The 24,718-nt window shown below is 39.7% G+C and overlaps 1 protein-coding gene across 1 annotated transcript in view; it reads right to left on the bottom strand.

Moving 5' to 3' along the window:
- Positions 1–24,718, bottom strand: part of GSK3B (glycogen synthase kinase 3 beta) — a 151,519-nt gene that overhangs the window by 67,669 nt on the left and 59,132 nt on the right. The window lies entirely within an intron of this gene.

The raw sequence follows: 24,718 nt of genomic DNA, 5'->3' as shown, positions 1-24,718 counted from the left end.
CAAAATGGAGCAGGCATTTCAATTCCCACTTTTGTTCAATTGAGGTTTAAACTAGGTTTAGGCAGATAGATTAACAATGTTATTTTCTCTTTTTATATCAACCTGAAAAAGTTGTTAAAATAAAATCAGTTCATTACATGCATGATAAAGTGGGGACTTTACTGCAACTGAGTAACTGAGTCCTAAACAAATGAGGGATCTTATAGTCTAACAGATAAAAATGAGTGAAATGTTGAATTGCAGATACGAATAAAAACAAGCAAGTGAAATTAGCACAGCTATGTTTGTTATACTTCATTCCACAGCTGTTGCTACAATACTCACTTTCTCCTATGGTCACATTTACACATCACTGTTTTTCCTTCAATTACTATACAATCTGCAGCTTCAAAAACATAAGGTATTCCAATTTTTACTTGGATCATGGGATTGCTAATCATGCATCTTAACTAGCTAGGACCAGCACACTGGACTAATACACTGGTCCTACTAGCATCATTAACTCTAGCCAATTTCAGGAATATTTGGGAAGAAAATTCTTTAGCCGCTACACATTTTCATGCTTAAATGCACAAATCTAATACCTATTTTGTGCAGTGCTGCTGTTGAAAGGATTTCATATTCTACTTATCAGAGGGTCATGTAAGATCCTTATCACTATGATTAAAGCTTAAGGAACTCTGCAAGAACCACTCAGAGCTTCTAATGTGAACATGGCTATGAACTCCACTTTTAATTCCTCTAAGCCATGTAGCCTTAAAAAAAAAAAAGAGGTGTTAGATAGGATGCAGTTTCATTAATCCTATCATCCCTGCCACCCGCTGACTGAAAAAATAGTTCAGTATTAGCCAGCCCTTTACAAACATGAGTGACATCTCACACAATTATCAGTTGGCAATTACCCAGCCAGTAGTTAAGGAGAAAGCAAGTCCTTCCCGAGCCTGCCCAGCTTCTGAACAGATTAAAGCCTAAGTCTGTTATGTGCACACCAAGACAGGCCTATTCTATCCTGAAAGATGAAGAGCGAAAGTAAGAGAAAGCAGGGAGAGACCTTGGAGGTTTTCACGTATCTCCTAAAACCCCATGAAGTGAATTTGTGAAAGAGAAATACAGGCTTTATCACATGACATCGTCAACACACCTCACAGAGAAAAGCATTGTTCTAGCAGCAACAGTAGCTCAAATTTTCTCCACTTATTCATTCTTTATTAAACGCTGTCAAAAATAAGTCAATTTTGAGTGTTATGGCTGGGGTTCCTGTGACACATGCACAGTTCACACTTCAGATGAAGAGAAAGAGCTCATGCTCCCGTGGGGTCCAAACTGCGCCCCACTGCCAGCTCAGTGGTGTCTCCCTGGGCCAGACTTCGACTAGCGAGCCCAAGTACAGATGGCTCTAGATCCCATCAGTCACTGAAACATCAATTATAACAAGAGACAAGTTGGCTTTTACAGAGTTTAACAAGGTTACAGGAGTGATCCTAACACCACAGCTTCCAGCACCTCAACCAAATTCAACCAGCAATTCATAGCACAACATAAGGCAAGTAATTTCTTCCTCCTTTTCTTCCACTGGCTGTGAGATGAAATCAGTGGAAGAAACATTGAACACACTAAGTATTTATGCATTTATTATTTTGGTAATATCTCTACTAGGTCCTTAAGATATCCATATATACTCTAAATCAGGTTATTGCTTCATGTTCTTTACATAGTATGCATATGCTGAATGGATACACTGGGAAAAAAGAAAAATCAGAAGTTATTCTAACACTGGGCTGAAGTTATATTTATCCTCTGGTATCTCATCATAGCACAAGCACAGTCTGTGCCCACTTTGATGCCTTCCACTCTGATCCATCTCCTTGGGCTCTCAGCCTGGCCATCTGCTGCAGTTGCACAAACAGTGCTGCAAGGGTGCTAATATCAGGGATAACACAGACACCACTTACACAGTAACCTATATCTTACATTCCGTGACTAGACAGAAAGAAACAAATTCACACTGTCATGTTAGTTAAATAGTCACCTCAGCCACCTTAAAACCAAGCTGACTTCTAATCACTTCTCCCGGTGGGAGCTAAAACTGGAAATACTCGAACAGTTGCAAGCTCCAACTGAATGTGGTGGGATAACAGCTACTGATGTTCATGTAACAGACTGATGCTTTAAAGGATTCATTTATTCTCATATGAATACTTCAAGCAGTCTCACTTTACCATGTATTTCTTTGTATACAATTTTAAATAAGTAACAGCCTTTTCACTTTATAGTGTGGGATACTAATTACCAGGGCACGAATGCACTCAGGGAAGAAAAAAAAATTATCTGAATATAAGAAGGGAACCTTCATTGAAGAGAACAATGAAACAATGACAGATGTCCTACACCAAGTATAAGCGAGAAACTGCATGTTTAAATACAATGCAAGCTTAAACCACTTCAAAACATGCTGATGAGAAAGGCTGACAGTGCATGATCAAAATACAGGGTGGATGAAAACAAAGCTCATGCCTATCCTTAACTCATCATTATTTTCTTCCAAGAGACATGGATGAAAAGACAGACTCAAAGAGGAAGTTATTTTTCTTTCCCGTTCTCCCACCCATTCATGTGAAGAGAGAGGTTTAGTTTTCTTACTGAATGAGAGTATCAGGCACTGAAGAAAGCAACATTCTTCAGTGCCAGCCTTGCCACAGGAGAGGCCCCAGCAGCCCCAGAGGCCCCAGCAAAACACAGAGCTCCCACAGCACGTGTTCCTTCGAGAAGCCATAAACCAACAGGACTATGAACAGATTACTCAGCAAACTTCCACTGCAGTTTGATTTCTTTATCTCACATAGATTTCTCTATCCAGAACGCAAAGGGCTGCAGACCCACAGCTCCAGAGGACTGCTTTATGATCAGTGCACTTGAGCCCTTCACTAACTACCGAAGTAAGTCCAACGTGGCAAAATCCTGTTCATCACCTCTAAAGACATTATTTTCTAACCCAGACTGCCTCGGCTCATTATATTGAAGAAATATGGTTGCTCATCAAGGTTAAAGACTTGATTAAAGGCTGCCAAGACAACATCAAATGTGTAACTTCAAAACACAGCCAAAAAAGCTCATGGATGAAGACTCATGCTATCTCTCCCAAGTTACAACTCCAATTCTACCAAAGCAAGATAATTTCTGCCTCACTACTGTAATCTGCTATTACAGATTAAGATAACCATCAACACCCCCATTCCGCACCGCCCCCCCCCGCCCCCGCCGAGAGATTTCTAGTGCTATGTCAGTTTGCATTCATGTGACACCTAACCTGGATCTTCACCTTTTCTTCCCCCCACTCTTTTTACAACAGGAGATAAAATGACTGGATCAGAGATTATGCCTTATGGGCTTGCAACTTCCTGAACTGAACCAGAGCAAATGAAGGTGGAAGGTCTTGTACAGCTCATGTCAGCACACCACTATCAATGCATACCCAATGAAGTGTAGAAGTATCACTCGGATCCAGTTCAAAACATAATTCCTCAGAGCTTCCTGAACTAAAGGGTACGCTGAGTTTTGTTTTTTCTTTTTTTTTTTTTCTTCCAACACATCTGTTTAAAGTCTCACCAAGGTTCTTTGAGGATTATATTAAAAGCAGATGAAATGGGAGAAATTAGAAATTTGTGGTTTTGCCTTTGTGTCACACCAAGGGCATACGCTCATTCTTGTGAGCAGGTAAGATTGCATATGTCTCATCCTTTTAGGAGAGGATATCTTTCTGATGGAAAGGCAGGGACAAGCTGCCAATCTATTTCAACACATAACTTCAGCAAGTCTTCTTGCTTAAAACAAGTAAGGCCAGCAACTAAAGTTAATTCTCAGTTTTGTGCTTTTTGAACTAATTTTTATTCTTCTTGGGGTAATACCTTCAAATGCTGAAGCTCAGTATCTCACATTCTCCTATCAGGTTAAAAAACAGAAAATGGAAGGTGATTGTCACACGAACTCTGGCATTACAGATGGATGGAAGCAGCCCAGGTAGATCCAAATTTCTCAGTATACACAACCCTCCTTCTCTTGCACATGTCACGTTTACAGTTTCCTCCTTTCTCCTGCTTCCATCAATACCCTACATTGTACCACATTTCTTATTCTTCAGTAAAGATTTTCACACAGTGAAGACTGAGAGCAGGGAGCCACAGGCAAAGCTGGGGAAGAAACTAATTTCCAGCGGGGGGCATGAAGGCAGTGATGAAGCAGCAGGATTTTTTTCTCCCCTGCTCCCTTCCACTTGAACAGCCTGAAGGACTAATCACCTCCACTCACCTTCACTCGCTGCTCTGCTGAGCCTGCCTGGAGAACAGGCCTAGCCTGAGACTCTAAGAGATTTAAAGCATTTTTACACAGAAGGAAGAAATCTCTTTATCCTGAACATCTCCTAGCCACAAGTAAAAGGCTGAACTCCAAGAAAAGGGCAGCAGACATATGCTGACAAAGGTCTTTCCACCTGATCCTAGCCAGCTATGCTTCATGCCTTGTAGAGAAAGTTGCTTGGCACAACATTTGAGCCACACCTGCTAGGCTCAGCTTTGTAAAATGAACAGAGACAAAACACTCCAGACCACAGAGGAAGCCATCATACTCACCATAAGCTGCCTACGGTACAGAAAAAGCACTTGACAGGTTACCAAGGGGTAGTAGGATCACCAAGATCAGCATATTTTCACTAATATCATTACTGAAGCTCCAATCCTAGCTTGTCTGGTTTATCCTAAGCTTAGTGGAACAGACTGCAAAATAAAAGCTGTACCACATCTTCTCTAAAAAATCCTGAAGTTGCCTGACCCATTCCTCCAAAGGTGGATTTCAAACACCACCAATCACAAGGCTACTTTTAACACTGTTTCACTGTCAGAAAAAAATATTAGAGGAATTATTCTATGGCTCACAGAACTAACTGCCTTTCACAGATACGATTATTCAGGCATTTTACAGAATAAAGGCTAATTCCTACATTCTTCTGTATTTGCCCCAAGCTATCACTGAAACAAATCAGTGCTTGGAGGAAAAAGTGCAAAAGGGGCTTAATTACAGATGTCTGGGCTGGGAATCTGCCCATACCAGGCATCAACAGCTAGCCACCCATGAAAAGTTCATTTTGTAGGCAAGCAATTTCAAGCAGAGATAAATGTCAACTGAGATCGCAGTTTTCCTCATTTACATTTGAGGCACGGATTAAGACAAAGTCCTAGTCTCCTTCTCCTGCCAGTCACAGCATATTTCCAACACCAGCAGATCTAGAGTTGGGAACATCCTCGTTTTTAGCACACCTGTTAGTCTCAAACTCATACAATTGTGATCTTTAATCCAGAAATACAGGACAATACCAACAAACAAATACTGTTTAATACATGTCTGTATCTATGACATACTAATAGCCTTAATGCCACAACAACCACCACCCAGTTAGTGCTGGTCCATCGATGATTGTTAAATACTTGTAGCCCAGCAGGCCTAACACACAGGTCAGAAAGTCCAGATATTGTGTCCTGCTCCAACCTCTACCAATGTGTAACACATGCAACTGAAGCAACTTTGAAGGTTAGCATTTGTCAAAGCACTTTGATCATCCAAAAACTCTTAGAGACATAGATACAATAATAATTAATACATTGTTAACATTCATGGCTTCCCTAAGAGGGGAAAAAAAAATAAAAATACATATATATATATCTATATATATATATAAAAAAATAAATATAATCTGCATCAGCACTTTACAGTATAAATATAAAATTTCTGCTTTAAATACTCATACCCCCACCCTTTCCTTGCATCCCTTCCTGCCATTCATAGGAATCCCAACCTGCATATCAAAGGAAAATCCAAATGCCAAGTGCCTATACAACACGAGAATAATGAGTTCACATGCTCTGTGCCATGCAAGCAGGATAAGTGCAGGAAGCTGACAGGGGGTCCAAGACGCAGAATGCTTGTACATGCATTTCTGTGTGACCCAGTGAATCGCAGTTGCATCATGCTGTTTTACTGTTTAACTAAATAACAATCCAAAGGCTCCAATCCAGCTTCATTTTGCTACCAAACTTTACATTATTTGTAATCACGTAAAAATCTGATAATTAAGACCCCAAAGCAGCAAATGGTGAAGACACACAGCAGGGTTGCACGACAAAATGTTTCCGAAATACTGGCCTGTGAACACCCAGAAAGAATCAGAGGTGCAAGGTGCTTGCATCAGCCATATTCTAGCCAAAAATTTATTACTGAGCACAGCGACCTTCAGCCTTGGCACAGGTACAGATCAGGGCAAAAAGCATCAGCTCCAAACACAGCAGCAGGCAGGACCTGCCTGAAGAGGCCAGTGGGCAGAAGGTGCTGGGCTGGAGCTGGGGTCAGGCCAGGGCAGGCCAAAGACACAGGGTCCAGGCAGGCATAGATGGGGGCCACCAGTTCACTCCCAACCTGCACACCCATGATTTATGACAGCTTGACTGAAACTGAAGAGCAGATACAGGCAGCAAGAGGGAAAAAAAAAAAAAAGTGCTTAAGCTAAAGCTCTAAAATAATGAGTGAATCAAAAAGTCACAGAGATACCACAAATGTGGGCTAGACTTCCTTAAGTCCCTTAAGAACTAGACAGATTTGAACCCCAACCATGCAGTAATGAGTGAGGTGACAGAAAGGTGTACTGGATGAAAATATGAGATACCAATACACACCTTTTTTCCACCCTGTTAGTTCTTTTTACTGTATTACTGCTCCCCCACCCCAAATTCAGGCATTATATCCCTTCTCATGCAAGTGACCTCGTGCTTTTAACTTCCTAACTCTTCCCCTAGAGAGTCCACAATGGCAAGTGCCATATTATATCATCTCCTGCTTGGTCTTGCCAATGCAGGACACAGTCCCTAAACAGAAAACTTGAGTTTCATACAGCTATTACACATAGTTTCCTACAACTGGCGGCAGAAATGGCTTGTGTTCTTAAGAGAACATAGATCAAGCCTCAGTCTCTTGGGAGAAGAAAAATTCTGACTCTTCTTTCATTTCTTCCCTGTATCCCAGCAGTTAATTGAAGATTGGAAGCCAAATTCCTTGTTAGCTCATTGCTGCCTCTTTGAATGGAAGTGGAGTTCGAGAGCCTCTTGGAGAATTAATACCATCTCTAAATTCCTGCCAGCTCAGGAAGCTCGAGACTAAACTTGGAATGCAAATTGATTTCCAGCGTCATGTCACTTCCAGACCACAACCTGAAATTCGCTTAATCATTTTCCAGTGGCTGTTTCAAATATTGCAACCTGATGAATAGCTCAGTTCTACAGCATCTACTGTGCTCTGCCAGCAGCAAGTCTAGATGCAGTAGGAAATACAGTGTACTCAAGATAAAAGTTAAAAAAACAGAACTAGGACAAACTCAGAGAGATGGTTCAAGTCCATTACAACACTGAAATAAAGTGCAGGAAGGAGAATTGAAAGGAAAAGTATTTGCTAAGAGGCAGCCCTATGCTTTCAGAGATAATAGCCTTTCTTTCCCAGAAGTAGCACAGAGGATCTCTGTTGAAAAACTCTTACAGTAAAAATCATTTTCCTTTCATAGAAACAGCAGATGGAATTTTTCCTCATGTTTTGAGATTTTTAACTCTTCAACTAGGAAGAAGAAAGTATAAGTACGCCTATAACATCAGTCCTCAGGGAATCTGCAACATCCATAGAAACTTACACCTGCAATCACAAGGGAAACAGGTTGCAATTAATCTATTAATCAAGTAAGTTCCAATCTCCCACAGGCACAAGACATTTGCTGTGCTGCTAATCACTATGTTATTAAACATTAATGAAATGCTTTATTACTCTTGGCCTTCTCTTCTTATATATGATGCAGCAGGTGCTTCATGCAGACAGATTTCAAGGGACTTACAAAACAAAAGTAATTTCTCTTCACCCTCAAAAAGAATATTTATTTATTTAGGGAACAGGTAGTGCTGCCTCCAATGTTTATTATTCCTTTGTCTCAGGACTATTGCTATGTCACAGGAAGACATCTGATGCTAGAAGTCATTGGGGGGCTTTAATTTCAATCCAAATGAAAATTTCTAACTACCTAAAACCTTAGAGGAAACATCCAGGTTAGAAGGAGACAAGAAACTGAAATTGCAGGTGAACGCTGAGCTGGGAGCACAGGGGGAGTAGAACTGGTGGTGGAATTAGCTGCCTGAAGATGATTATTTGCCAAGCAGAATTAAATCTTTCAGAAGTAAGAGTCTTAATAACGAGCTCCCAGATGACCGAGCTTTTAAAAGGTTAAGCATTCCCTGCTGAATTAGAGGGAGACTGGGCAGCTCCGCTGGGGGTGGGGGAACAGGAGAGGAAGTTGTCTCAAGTCCAGCAGTGAAGTTAAAACATGGACCTGCGCTCCATACCTTATGCACATACGCAATAAGCCCTTCTCTCCAAATTCCTGGTGTGTTCCCCACCTCCTGGTTTGGTAAGTTTGTCGTGAGCAAATATCAGCATGTATTAGTTACTGCTATAATTTAAAACCACCACATGTGAATACCAGGTCTGAGATATGCCTAAAATAATAAATACCCTACCAAATTTCAGGTGACAGCTGTACACATATAAGAACATTTCACTCATTCTTCATAGTTTTCTATAAAAAACCATTCAAGTTTCCCTGGATACATATATTCATATTGAAAGGCAGCAGCACGTTCCTTCAGTAGCTGCAAAATAATTTCATCAGTTGACCTTTGCTGGATACAAGAAATCTATCATACACTTGAAAGGGAAAGCCAACTATGTCAAAGTACAAATCCACCATAAGCTACTAGAAGAGTTAATGTTCAGGTTTGATAAAACAGGTTATCAGACTTCTTCCTTGAGGGTTTTTTTTCCTTAGTCAGCACTAGTGCTTTTCAAACACTGTCCCATTTTTCAATAAATCATTTCCTTGGGCTAAAGGGTGTCACAGCACTGAAATGAAAAGATTAGGAAATCTTCACATTCACTTCTAGCCTAAATTGCCCCAAAAGAAAGAGTAGAGAGGAGTCATTTTTAGCTATTATTTGCATAGCAAAGCACAGTTTTTATGACCAATTTTGAAAGCAGAGACAAAGCACTATGGTTAGATTCACCACTTAGTCACAGTAAAAAGTAATAGGGATCCCCAAAATAAAGGAGCAGAGAGAAATGATTTCATGTCAGGTGAACACCGTGAATTCAAAGTGGCACACATTAACCACATTTCAAAAGGTTACACTACTACCTTGATGGGCTTCCAAGCTCAGAGTTTCCCAACAGCCAGGTCCAGCTGGACCAACATAGGCCAGGGGCAACTTAAGCCCTGTGAAGCTCAGCCATTCTTCCCCCAACATCTGCAAAGATCTAAGATTGTTACTGACTCAGTTGCTCCCTTCTCTGACTGGGATTAGACAGCTTCGAGTTTAAGCCTACCCCAGGGTGTCACAACAAATGCCTTAGGAATATGTTGCAATGAGAGTCAGCCTCCAGGCCCTGATGCACAAACAGCAGCAGCTAAAACTCGCAGGGCAGAGGTAGCTATACACACCCAGCTGCCCACCCCACCCTTCTCCTCCTAGGTGCTGCTGTCCCTGCAGCTAGGACATCTGGGTGGCTCATCAGATACCACCCGATTCACCAGCTTGTCAACCAAAGCACAGAGCTTACAAGGAACAGAGTTCAACACATAGACTAGGTTGCAAACAGTGATAGTTCAGAGCTGATCAACAGCCACTTTGAAGTTTCTGCTGCAGGGGCAGTGAGCGCAATAGCCAACCTATCTGTCACTACCCGCAAGTTGTCTCTTCAGCTCTTTCAAGCGTCCGCTCAGTTGCCTCACTGTTGTCACATATCTGGACATAACTAGATAGTTGATGCTGGAGCAGCAAGCTTTCAGAAAAGGAAAAACAAAAAGCTGAGAACTCAGGCAGTAGTGACAATGCCACTGTAAAAGAGGGGTAGCTTCGGGAGCATCCTGGCTTCCACCTTGCCTCCAGCATAAAACAAGAACTTGCACATAACCCTCTAGTAAGTAAACAGAAGGAGAAATGGTGAAATCAGGGGACTCAGGAAACAAAGACAACTTGATCATACCGATCATCTTGGCACCATATCACCCAATAGTACAACAGCAGCCATCACCAGATTCTTCCAAGGAAGGCTCAAAAAAGCTTAGTTCCTTGTCATCTGGAACCCTAAAACCTGATGATAAAGAAGTCTAATCTCTCTTACTGAACCTGTAAAATATGTTTTACAAATGCGTTTTTGAAAATAAGAGACTCAATGACTTTGTGACATAAATTATATCAAAATGTTTCCTATGTCACCTGCCACCTTTTAAATCGACTACACATTCTTTGTGTTTAACCTACAGTACTAGAGAAGATTCTTGTAAGGTAACTTCACTAAAACATCCATTGTTACTAGCAGTGCAAGTCACAAAACCTTTCACTGACCTTGCCGTTAACTTTGCACTACAAGATCTTATTTTCCATAGCTTAAGAAAGTCTCCCACTGCATGCATCACACAGAACAGACATGCTGTGCGGATGAACTGCAGTTAAGTGGCGAAAACAGATTTGTTTTCAGGACTCTTGCCTCATTTGTTAAAAAAGGGGAGGGCTCTACAGCAGGAGAAAGTGAAGAACTGCAGAAGTGGCAAGAACTGTTTTCTCTCATAGCACTTTATAACGCTGTATTGTGAAAAATGGACTTGAACCTACCACTAGGACATAGAACAGTCCATGTTAACGTGTTTATTCAGGAAACTGTTACATTTGTTTTACTCTGCCCAGCTCAGTATTGTGTCATCAAATATAAATAGAAGAGGTCAGTGGGACCACTGATGCTCACACCTGTCAAAAAGGCAAAATTGGCCTCTTCTGTCCTGTATCATCTACGTAAACAGGTAAAGAAAAAAAAAAAAAAAACAAACACCCCACACCTATGTCTGAACTTTAGAAGTCACATCAGGAGATGGAATGTTAGATAACCAAGATAGACAGGGCACCTGTCCTGGCCCAAGCTATCTTGCAACCCCACTGGCAGAGAGGCAAGATTGGCTTGTCCAGGCAAGCCAAGAATCGCCTGCATGCTAGCCTGTTTCTCACCAGTTACCCTGCTTGTCCTCTCTGAGCATGACATTTTATTGGCACCAAACTCCAACTATGCAAAATCAGGCAGAAAGTATGTAGTTTTGACTAGTAAGAAGTATTTCTGCTCTGTGTTCAAAAAGCTAGATATATCCAGAGGCACAAGGAACATGGAAATTGGTAGCTTGCAGCTGCCAAACAAGCTAGGCCTGCCGTTCCCCCCAGATTAAGTTTCTAAAGGACCCTGACTAAGCCCATGAAAAAGTTAGTGTCTCCTGAACACTTGGTGGCTTCCAGTGAAACCAAAAACCTTTTAAGGACTATTATACTATCTTCAAGATCACAATGCTCCACAAGGCATGAACAGCAATTCACTCCATACAAAAGCCCTTGCTGTCATAGAAATAGTAAAGTATACCCTTGCCAAAATTTATTCACACACAAATTTTTAATCCATCAACCTGTGGCTACCTAAAGCAATCAAGTTCATCACAAATAATGGTTTCTAGACCCAAATACAATAATGTAGCTCTATGCTAAAGCTTTTTTCCTCAAAACTTTAATTCTCTGCTTGATATGTTTTCTTTCCTGACCTGATATTAAAGGGTATGAAAACCAGCAATTCCTAATTCTTCCCAGCATTTGCTTGGTTTCTGAGAAAAATACATTAGAACAACCAGGGCATTAACAATTAGATTAGTTACAGCAAAATTTACTTCATGTCCCCTTGAAGCAAACAAGACCTATCTCTCACCTTTATCAAACATAGCACCCTTCATCAGACTAGAAGTTAGGGCCTACCTTCTTCAACCTCTCTTAAAACTAGGGATTCGGCATTATTTAATACTTCCATGAGAAATCAGAGCAAAGGCACTGAATTAAATTTGAATTAGCACCTCCCATGAGTTACTTGTCTATGGCAAGTCTTTACTGCATACAAAAAACACGGTACAACTTTCCTAAGCAGTACAGCAAAGAGGAGGAGCAAAAGTTTGAACATTTTTCTAAAAAAACAGATGCCTTAAAAAACAGCCTGAAACACCTGTCCAGGTAAAGGGATGGAACTTGCACAAGATAGCCTCTTGTTATAGTCTCCACCTCAGCTAAGTATTACAGCTTTATTCCAGAGCCAGAAGTAACTGAGAAGGGCTGCTGCTCAAGAAGACAAACTCAGCAGGTCAAAGCACATATTAATCAAGATGGGTTCTAGGCTAGTTCTGAGAAGCTGAATTTTTTTCCTGTGTTGAAACAAACAAACCAACAAAAGCTTAAAGACAAGTTAAATACAAGTGCTCTACTACCCATTTCCAAACAGAATACCTTCTATTGTCAGCTTTGAGCTTGAAAAAAATATACATTTTCCATAATGTTTTAGGTGTACTCCTCCTGAACATTTAAAAACAGGATCTCAAAGTTTCTCTTCACATTGAAAAAAATTACAGATCTCCCCAAAAATGACTACAAGCCAATGGAAACATAACAGGTCTCAATAACCCTTTAAAATTTTGTTTTACTATACTTCATGGACTATTTATAATTGTGTATTTTAGAAGTGGGGATGCAAGATATGAAACCTGCTATCCCAGCAAGCAATAATTTAATCCAGTTTTAAGCAATGGAGAGCATCTTGTACTTTACAGTACCTTATGTCATGCAGCTGAAGTTGCTAAAAGTTGGTGCTCAAGAAAGAGCAGGTTATAAAGGAGCCTCTGGTTATCAGAAGTGAAGATAACAAGGATCCAATGCCAGTAGCTTCATTTCTCTAACAACACAGAGTTAGTCCCTGCAGATCAACATCAGCAGCGCCAGCAGCAAGGTTTGCAATATTGCTCCTTGTACTGAGAGCAGACACAGCTTTCAATGGGAAAGTTCTCAGGATAACCCCTACTTGACAGGAACATTGAGCAGCAACACACTCACTGAAAACGCAAAGATATACTATCAGCTGCCTTGTATTTCCACAGGATTGTGCTTTCTGAGTTGAATTCATTCTTGCCCCACACCTAAACAGTTAACAATGCTTTTCCACATGTTGTTGATACCAAGCTCTAAGCAAATGGTACTGGGATTCTCTTGCATTCAAAAAGTGGACAGCATGAAATAAAGAAGAGGTACTTGCCACTGAGGATGCAGTACTGCCTGCTTATGTAGGCAACACAGTACCTCTTCCCTATACATTCTAGTTTTTACTGCTCACAAGGTTAGATTAAGACAGACCCACCACATTTTGAGTTATAATTGCATTCAGGAAAATTTAATTCAAATAAATGTTAAAAGTGAATCACTTAAAACTTCCAACAGACTTCATCTGGACAGATGAATTCAGAAGGGTCTCAGCCAAATTTAATTCCCTTTGAAAGCACATAATCTCCTCAAGAAGTCACCTACAGATTGATTATCCACAAGCAGATCCATGCAGACAAGCCAGTAGGACAAGATGCCACAACCTAGAGCTCCACTGGGAAGGGACTTTCTGCTACCACCTGCACACAACACTGTGCATTTGTGCCTGGTACAGGCTGTTCCCACTAGCAAGGCGGACCCTTTCCAAGAGATACGCATCAGGTTAGCTCCAAACGAGTCCTTGCACTGTTTATCCTTCCTGCTAATTGATGGCCTTCGTAGTGCCACAGAAACTGCTCAATGAGTACAGTGACTCTGTTATGCCTCCAACACTCCAGGCAACCCTCAACTTGCCCTACTTTTCTTACATCTCATACTACATTCTTGTCCTACTAGACCTGTTAGCCCTATGTGAAAGTAGATAACCTTTATGCCTATTATGCACAGTTACAAAAGCAGAGTCATTGCCTATCAGGAAATCTATTATATTATCTGCAAACCATGTCCTTTTTTGCCCTTTCCCAAGTTATATTGACTTTCCAGAAAAAAAAAATAGAAATATGCACTGTCCTGAGTTCTTGACTATTTGCTCTGACTCTTCAAAAACACTACCTCTAATCACCTACTGTGGTTTCCAGCACACTGGGGAAAGAGCATTTCTATTTCATATCCTCTCATGCTGCTGCTTTTGCAGGTATCTAGATTAAAGAGTGAATAGTGTTAATAACATCAGTGTAGTCAAGGAAGTCCCAGGTCTCAGACAGGCAATTTTAGTACAGGTTACTGTGACATCATACTAACAGAAGAATCTAATTTAGAATGAATATAGCATCTTTTTTTTTTTAACTACAGAATTTCTAATGTCATTGCCTCAACCAAAAAATCATCAACTCTTACTACCTAACTCTGCAAAGCACAAGTGTTCACTATTTATGAAGTATGACCAGTAGAGCACCACAAAGACAGCCCTTATTTTTAGAAATTCTTCATAAATCTGTACTCACCTCAGATCTCCTGCTCTACAACCTGTTTCTCCCTGTCAAACTTCATCTGAATTGTGCTCAAATAGTTGTTCAATGTCAGAAAGAAAAAGCAAGTGCAACTGTGTAAGACACTGAACTGAATCTTCCTACCATTCCCTAGCCCCTGCACTGCATTTTGGAGAAGCAAAATCCAAAGTGCTCATTTCCACACTTACTACTAATTCCCATGTTAGTTAGCAACACATCTTTCTGAAATTTCTTCTGTTATTTACCAGTAAACCCAAACTTTTCCACTAAGGTGCCTTACTGGTTTAACACAGGCAACACGAATGTCCACTATGAACTTTTTTTTTTTTAAATGAAAATAAAATGAAAAAAAAATTGTCCTCTGGACAATTGCAGCAGGAGCAAATCAACCAGGAGACAGCATGGCTGGGAGCTCAGGAAGAAGTCTGCCTGCCCTGCCACAACAGCCACAGAAGTTGCACTGTCCTATTTCAAGGACTAAGTAGCCTGCAGAAAATGATTTCATTTATAAACAATCAACATGCTTGCACTATTACACTAATCCGGTATAAATGAGATGCCTGTTTTCAAGGCCCAAAAGCTTAGTACAACCTTTATGACTCATGTGTCTGGTGACATTAAACTAAGATGAACACACAAAGGCCTGCAAACTCATTCTGATAAGCAGATCCTCAGACAAATCTCCAAATGAAGAAGACAGAAGCAGATGGATCTTTAAGAGACATTAAGTCAAATATTCTGTCTTCATCCTCATTTGATAAAATTTAGAGGGGAAAATAAGGAGGGAAATACACTCTAGCTGTCTGTCACAGAGTGGCTTTTGAATTAAAAAGAAATATCAAAATTAGATCCAGCTGTTCTCTACATATGCATTGTTATGCTTCAATGACTCAGAATGGATGTTTTTATTTTGACTAGTTATCTTAGGACTGAGTAGTCTAATTACCATTGGCTGGGCTTTCAAAAGAACATCACAAATGAAGAGGTGGAATGAGCACCTTTGTCAGGCCTGCAACAATCAGACTAGGCTTCAGATTTTAAAAGAACTACAGAATATAGATATGTATAGTCTGGGTATTTGCATCATGACACATATAAGAACCTCAACTACTAATACCAGTTTACTATACCAGGCACTACATAAACAAAAATCCACCCTTATAAAAGCAGACTGCATTCTATTTAGTTAAAAGTTCATAACATTTTAAAATACGATAAACACCACACCTCACATCTCATCCTAAAGAAGCAAAACTGGATTTTTGAGTGGGTTCCTTCCATACTTCTGTCCAAAAAACCAGTACAAATGCATGAGGACCTCTGTAGTGAGATAATTATTTGCATCTTAAAACAAATACAGGATAATACCAAAGCATCAGGCATTTAAATTGTAATTTTCCTTAGTGGAGTAAGTTTCTCATTATCTTTCCAGAAATATTTTTTATTTTGTGTTATTACATGATAAAATTCCTACAAGTCTCCTCAAAGAAAATCACATTCAGTTTTACTTCCTACAGCAGATCACGTAAGAGTCAAGATCATCCAGCAAAACCTCACTGTCTCCATTATCCTTAGTCTTGAACACCATAATGCTAAATTTCACTGTGTAACGCCCATAGAAATTGTGAGGGAATGACCTATATCAAACAAAGACAGAACAAGCTTTTCTCAAAAAAAGAGGAATGTAATATAGCAGAAAAGTAATTCTTTGTATTGTGTAGGCTAAAAATAATTCTGTTTGTCACTCCTGTTTCACCTTCTCAGTCATCCCAGGTACCAGGAAGTATCCAAGTCACAGGAAAAACCAGCAGTGTTGCTAATTCTAGAATATGCCAAACAGTCTGAAGTGCCTCTGTCTCTACAGTATAGATGCCTGACAAACACTGAGAGTAGCTTCCTTTCATTATTTTCACATATGGTGTTACTACTTTTCAGAGCAGCAATGGGCAGTGCATATTGCCTTTATCAGCAAAGGAAACAATCATCAAATACATGGGTCTCAAAGCTTTGAAAACTTCCCAGGAGGAACAAGCCAGTTGGTTCTAAAATGTCATGTCTATGCAAGAAAACAAAGTGGCAAACAAAAATTATTCTCATTTCCCCATTTCCTTAAATCTTTCTCATTTTATTTGCTGAATTTGAGTTATCCTTCTTCAAGGATGAACCAGGAATTAAAAAAAGCAGTTCATTTATAAGGCTTTAAACAAACCTGAAAGGGCTGAGCCACAGGACAGTGCCAGAGGGCACAGCACAGCTGTCTTGATGACACATGAACATAGATTTGCCCCCTGTCTTTGCTTCAGGAAGCCTCCATTGAGCAGCAGGTGGATCTCTTCTGTCCTTCCTGTCTCACATTTCATCAGTTATCCCTTCTTTCCCCTCAAGTGTGTAGTTACCACAGCGGAATATTTTTAATAAATAACAAGTACTGAGTTCACAAGGGACACACAGCTCGCCACTGCCTGATTTAGCAGCCAAGTTTTCTAAAGAAAAAAAAAATAAATTAAAAAAATCTGTGTTCACTGGCAAAAATGGAAGCCAAATCATTTGATGACAGATTCCAATCATGCTCTAAGGTGTATTGCACCAAAGATAATTTACCTGAGTAAGAATGAAGTAAGCAAGTGAGAGCCACAGGTATGTAATGCTGCCAGATGTAAAAAGTGTTTATGCCTGGTTACAGAAGATTTAGCAATCTCACGCTGTGGGACTTCTAAAAGAGAATACACAACGGTACAACAAAAAGCCTTAAAGCACCTGCATGCACCAAACATCCTAGTAGTCTCAAAAGCACCATTTTTATCTCAACAAGCATCAGCTAATCTTCTATTTATACTCTACACAATACTCTTCTCCATAACTGGGAGACAGGTGTAGAAGGTTCCCACTGGGACATCATTTCCACCCAACATCCCCTTTAATACCCAAGCTCTATACAGCAGCAGTGTTACCTGGCTCTCAAGAGCATTAGACATGCCTACTCTCTGCCTGTTCATCTTCGCTAGAACTGCAAGATGAAAAAAATCTAGCTTAGAATTGCTGTATAACCTCATACAGCAGCATATCACTAAATTCCTGAGCTTCATAAGGACTTAAATAATTTTACTGTGACTTTTCTCTTTTTAAATGACCAAGTTCAGGCTGCATTCACAAAACAAAGAGCAGTCCTCAATTCTCCACAGGTTGTGCACTTATTATAGAAAGGCTACTCTATTGCCACATTAAGAGGGTACCAGTGGCAGCCACTAAATCCTTCAACGAGAAAAGCATAAACTGTTCCAAGCAAGGATATATAATCTTCATGGTAATGCTCCCAAAACGCTGCTACAGATCTTCCCATAAAATACTGTGTCCACACTTTTCATAACTGCTTTTAAGCATCAGCATGGTACCCCCCAAATCGAAGAATGCACCTCGGTTGCACAGTCCTACGAATGAACCATGTGTGCTGTGAACAAGGCTCTCTCCAAGCAGGTGTGACCCAAAGTAAAACTTTGATTTCCACATGCGAACAATAAAGGAGAACACATGCAGAATTACTCTTTTTCTATGCCTGTCCTTGTCAAGCACTTAGGCAAAGTAGAAAACTCAGAGGAAAGCAAAGTGTCTTTTAAAAACAGAACCTAATGTGACCAAGACCAGAAATTCTACAACATTTTGAATTGGACTCACATAGCTACAGTATGCTGCCAATACGTGGTTACAGCTATTTATGTGCTTTAAATTACACATTTCCATACTTTAATGTGTTTGGAATTCTTTTAAACTGTAATGTTCACTTTGAATGTCATGATTTCAGAATAGCATCACTACAATGTTTCTCTTTTTTAACCTCTGCATCTCAAAGTGGTCCCCAATTAAATTTAGGAATATATATATATATATTTTTTTTTTTTTTCATGGAATGTACATAAATACATGTATTTAATTAACATCGGGCATATGAACTCACTTCCTTTAGTGGATGTGAGAGACAATAGGGAAAAAAACCAAATCATTATTACAGGAGCTTTATGAATTATGTGGACCAATGGGGCAAAAGACTTTTTATAAATTTATCTTAAGATACTTTTTGTTGGTCAGCAGATATACATAGTACATATAGGCTGAATTTTAGTCTCAAGTTATGCACTAGAAGTGAAGAGAGAAAGTTGACCACCACAAACAAGTATTGTGTTTAAAAACTCTGTCTGTGTTTCTAGTCTAGGGAGTACCACAGAAAAAAAAACCTCATGGAAACAGAAAAGCTCAAAATTCAAAATAAATGCAACCCATGGGATGGGGGAAGAACTACACACACACACACCCCCCACAAGAGCTCTTTAGACTCCTCCCTTTTCATAGAACACATTCTTACAGCAGGTATTTCCCTACTAACATGAGCTTCCACACAGTAACATGTGAAAACGCATTTCTACAAGCACAGGCAGCCACAACTGCAAATGAAGAGCACTTCCTCCTCTTCCCCAGGCCAACCACAGCTGGATTACACTGCATTCCCTGGGCAGCAGTTTTCAGTCCAACTCCTCAGCTAAAAAAGTGAACTGAAGTCAATGCCCTTAATACAAATTCCAGTTCATCTCCACGTGCCAAACTGAAGACCTATTTTGCATAAACATCTATACGGACCCAATTAATTTGTCAGATTAGAAAACATCTGTAGAAAGAGTCATAACCCAACTACAGACAATAATATCATGTAGACTAACATAATACAGAGCAAGGAAGATGCTTCTTAGCTCTCTTAGATGTCTTCTAGGCCACAAAAGTACGTCCAGTGAGGTTTCAGCTAATGGAAACAGCACACTGCTTACTTCAAAGACTGCCAAAAGCAAGGATACAAACAGATATTTGGCTCACTAGCAACTCAATGTTTGCAAAAACTGGAAAACAGAATGGCAAGCAAGGTTGAGTGAGAATTCAGATATGTATTCAGTCACTTTGATGTGCCATAGACAGGCACTGCAACTGCAATTGCAGCCCAATGACAGAATTGGCTCTGATAAGCTAACTTTCAGGAGATTAAGTACTGCTACAAAAAATGCTGTTATCTTGGTAAACATCTCAGATAATCTGGCTAAACTAAGAGGGACCAAAGCTACAAATATGGTCTCTGTACAAGAGTTAAATCACAGACTTGAAGAAACTCTCTGGAACCAAACATAGCCCTCCAGCCCTTTAGAAGATGGAAAAATATCCTGAATACAAGCCTAAGCATCTCCCATTCTGCAAATCACATCTGATAGCCCCAGTCTTTAAGAGGTACTACATCCCCTCAGATGGGGGTAGGTAGGACTACAGGGATAGTTTTGAAAAGGCTTTGAGTCAGGCTCAATTATCTTCATTCAGCTAGTTTTACAAAAGTTCATAATATCTTCTAAGGTCACTGGACATTACTTTCAACCTTCCTTCCCCACTACTGAAACAAACACAGGCCACCACATTAAAGCAGGTAAAAGACAGATGTTATTCTGGGTCCTCTTTCCAGCTATTTAACAATAAAATTAAGGCATCCTTTTTAAGAGTGCCACCTCCATAATGGTCTTATGAACAGTGATTCACTATTCCTCAGATCTTCAAAGTAGCTAAGATGTGCAAGACCTCAAAGACTTAAAAGAAAGGTGCTTAAATGTTATTATTGTTCATCGTTATGTCTCTCCGTTGTGACTTTTTATCCCATGGGTGCTTCCAATTCAACTGAGATTGGGTAAATAAAAAAATACATTATTCTGAGAGAAAGCCTTACAGATTAGTGTTTGAATATTCAATGATCCTTAGATATGAGAGCACTCCATTAGCTCACAGAAAGAGATTAAATGAAAGTGCAGTCCTTAGTTCAGTGGAAACCTGTGCAGATGACAAGAGGTTAGAGAAAGATGATAATGAATACACCAGAGCAGGTCCAACTCTACACTGTATTCAAGACTTAAAATGCTGACTTGAGATTCAGACAGCGTTCATTCTAAACTTCTGTGATAACTTCCAATTTATTTTCTAACTTCACTCAGACACTCTGTCCTTGAGAGGGTGTACAGCTCAGACACATAAAGACAAAGGAAGTCAGACTATCTATAGCCCCAGCTTACAGACTGCAAAAAAGATTTGGTTAAAGTCTTACTTCTATCAGGTTACTAAGTAGATTCCTTGTCAAAACAGATCAGCTACACTACCTTAGTAGACTGAAGTCCCCTGAAAACACAACCTTTTTTTCACTATAATGCTACTATCTGCTGTATCTTAAACAGACAAGGATAACAGAGCTAGGAAATAAATTGGGGAGGGCCAGCTAAGACTGGAACTAATTAAACCCAATTTGAAGTCAGACTTACAGCGGTCTGCTAACCACTAAGATTCTAAGAGCAAAAGATCTACATTTCATCAGTCAAGAGGTTTACAGTTTTTGTAGGTGCATGTTTCCAGAATGACACCTCCAACCACAAGCAGAGACACACAACCTATTAAAAAAATTGGGTCAAATAAACTGTTGAATGCTTTAAACAGAAGTGTCTCTTGAAAAGTTAACAGAACTTAAGAACCTAAACACCTAGTTGTTTTCCAATGGGAATTCTTCCTTGTGGTTTTACTTTTTTCATGTGAGCTGCTGCGATCAAAGCTGCTGAAATGAAGTTAGCACAAACAGCAAATATGGGCTACTTTGAAATATCTTTTTATATTTAACAGCTTGATATATTTGAGGCAGGAACTGAAGGAAAGCTGTTGCTCTTTCAGAAGCATTTCAAACAGCTCACAAAAGTACACACACTCAGCAGAGAAAGAGAAATGAGAACCTCAACATATTTTTCCATCCTGCTGTTTTAGGGGGTTTTAAAGCTCACATTAACACTGAAATTTTACATATTAAAAAAAAAAAAGAAAAAAAGGGACACACACACACACACACACACACACAATACAGATGGTCACAACATATATTCCTCCCATAGCTAAAACCAGGAAAGAATACTGCCTACTACTCAGTGGCCTCAGCTTTACCAACACAGGGTTTCTTGTTCACAGACCATCAGGGCTCTACTTTGACATCCTCTAACACTCTAGAAGATCTGCCTGTTTAAATAATTCAGGCAACTAACCTATAGGCACACGCAGTTGGATTGCCAAACCTAGACAGTCCCTGAATGATGTGACAGCTTGGATGGCATGAATGGTTCTCGCTACAGAATTCGGCTTTCTCTTGCTGCACACTTCAGGTCTATGTGAGCCATTAACAAGAAATGTGATGCCCAATCCAGACTGTCTGAAAATGTGTGGGATTATTAAGAACTCTCTTCATCATTTAGATGGCAACAGACTAGATCTAAAGCAGAAACATTAAGCACTGCAATTCAGATATGAAGAATTTAAGTATTTAGTCTCAGTCAGTTGAGAAACATTTCTAGCAATTCGCACATTGATTCCAACAGGATTTCTTAAAAATGGGCATGGAATGATAGAAGTAACAAAAACTAGACTATTTCCTATTTGTGCTAATTATTATTGCTTGCTTATTATTGCTTTTTGCAGAATTACACAGCAAAATGACTGACTCTTTATCTGCAGAATATCACAATAAACATGCCAACAAAAGCAGTGCAAGAAAGTTTATGCTACCAGTATTTTTTTTTTTCCAAGCATCACAATTAGCCTGTGTCAGTTAAAGGCCTGCACAGATGAAAATAATTGAAACTATTATTTAGAATCTAACTGCACCTATCTTTACCAGTGCTTTGCATGAGGACCTATTCTTACACATCTGCGGAATAGCAGCAGAAACACAATATAGACCTGTGAAAGGTGGGACATAATTTTCAGGAAATTTTGCCATTTGAATGGATTTTGACCCCAAAAACTTGTGAACAGCTGTCTTACAACCATTTTTTGAAGAGAAACATCTCTTACCCTTGTTAAACTTTTAACTGATAAAAACCAAAGAAAATACACCCTCTATATTGACTAAAGACAAATTCAGTGATCCCACAGATGAACAATAAACAGCATGTCGTTTGTGAGCTACTCACCTAAGTATCATGCAATTGTCCAAAATTACATTACTTAAATTCCTCACACTTAATATGCAGATCTAGCTTAATGAAGGCAGAAGAACTGAAAAGCAAAATTAAGCATAAACCTCTATATATTATTTATACCCCTCATCCATTTGTCTCTATCCCTAGTGTACCGATACTCTTGCTCTAGGTAACACTGAACTCTACATATACTCATTTTAAAACCCAGAACACTTCAGAAACCCTGTTTAAAATACATCCATGCAAGACCTGCACTGGCAAGCTGAAGAACCAAACAACTGCAGCAAGGGAGCAGAAAGAAGTAGGAACATTGCAAACTACTCGTACCATCACAGAAACTGTAATATTCAACTCTTTAGCAAAGACTTCACAGTCACTTGATTCTGGCATAAACCAATGCTGCTGCTACTTCAGTGGAGAAACTTGTCACAGCAATAGGGGGAAGGAAAAAAAAAAAAAAGACAATGCCCCTCCAGTAATTCCAGCCTTCAATCTAGCTTTAAAGCTGGATAAAAGTATCTCAGCTTCTTGGCAGAGATCTAAAAACTGGCAACTGTGGTGAATTTTCCAGATCTTCACAATAAATTCACTCCAGATTCACAAAATGCAGAAGGAGCCTCTCTTGGGACTTCCTAAACTTTCCAAATTTGTGTCCTTTAAGTTTCAACACTTCCTGCTGGCTTTTCTAAAAGCATTTCTTTTTAAGAGCTAAATCACAACAAAGGAATTATACTGTGTGTACCAAGATAAATCCATCAGGATATAGAGATAAGCAGGCCTCAGCTTGAAGCACACAGCTGAAAGTTTTGTTGGCAATTTATACTTCAGGAAGCAACTTCTAGGCATTACTTTGCTCTTGTTGCTTCCCCACCATCAGGGCCAGTGCAGACAGGTATTGTATTATACATTCATGAGAGCAAAGAAGCAGAGAATTTCTTAAGGACCTCTACTCACCAAGGCTTGGATCTAGACTCGGGCAGCCGTGTAGGGCTGGGAACAGCCCAGCTGAGCTGCAGACCACAGCTCAGCACTCAGAATAGAGGAGTTGGTCCGCTCCTGTGTTGCAATCAAACTGTACAGCCAACAGACCTTTTGAGTTCCCTGTTTAACTGGTAAAGTATCTGGTCCTGCCTTTACCATCCAGATCGGACATTCCCAAAGAGTAGCACCCCCTGAAGTAATTGTATGCTACTCTTGATATAAGATACATGTCTCTAGCTTCCAAATCCATCTAGGCAGAGGCTTTCATCCAGCCTGCAGGAATTTACACCTCTTGCCAACAGAACATGCACTTCCAGCTCAGAATGTGAAAAGAAAGGGAGGACTAAACTGATGAATGACAGGAAGAACTAGGGAGCTGAGACCAAAGGTAGATGAAGATGTGCAGCTGGGATACATGTTTGGCATAAGAACATGAAAAAAATGCTTAACTTGAATACTACTGCAGATGTGACCTATACAAATTATAAATTTCAAATTACTGCTCTCTACCTGTAAATCTACACATGCACTTGCTATTAATTCCACCTAGTTTAAGGGCACTGGATTTTCTCAGCTATGTCATCATACACAGGCAATTAGTTCAGAGTCCAAACTGCGAACAGCCTACTTAGCTTTTTAGTTTAGCTTTTTTCCTTAAAGACGGATAATATTCAAAAGATGTCACATCTTTTCAAACCACTTAAAGGAACACTTCAAAATAAAAAGATATACAGCCAGACAAAAAAATGCCACTGAATCAACTACTGAAACAAAAATCTATATTTTATTCTAGATGCCTAGTACAGATTTATATAAAAAATTAAGACATCACAAACTATTAGTATCTGATGGGCAGGATCTAAAATGTTCGGCCAAATTTTCATTTTGACAACCCACACAACCTCAGTCATGAGGAATGACAAAGAAATCAAAGATTTTGGTCTCAAGTTGTAGCTGACATCCACCGAGCGTGACATGGTAACGGAAATGTCCTGGCCTTCCCCCTGAAACTATGCAATGGGAAGAGATCAAAAAGTTCTTTAAAGTGTGACTAGGTTTAGAGCTTCCCTTATTCCTCTATCGCTTCTGTTCTTTTAAAATAATCCACTCTTAGATCACATTGCATGCTTCCCTAGTACTAATTGCCTTCAACACATAATACAGTCCAGAAATAACTCAGAAGAACAATGTAAAAACTTCACACACCCTTCTCAATTAGAAGTTAAACAATGCTGCATGATTACAT

This window comes from Nesoenas mayeri (genome assembly GCF_963082525.1).
Source record: "Nesoenas mayeri genome assembly, chromosome: 1".
NCBI lineage: Eukaryota > Metazoa > Chordata > Aves > Columbiformes > Columbidae > Nesoenas > Nesoenas mayeri.
The sequence above is the reverse complement of the archived record's forward strand: the minus strand, read 5'-3'. Positions and strand labels throughout refer to the sequence as shown.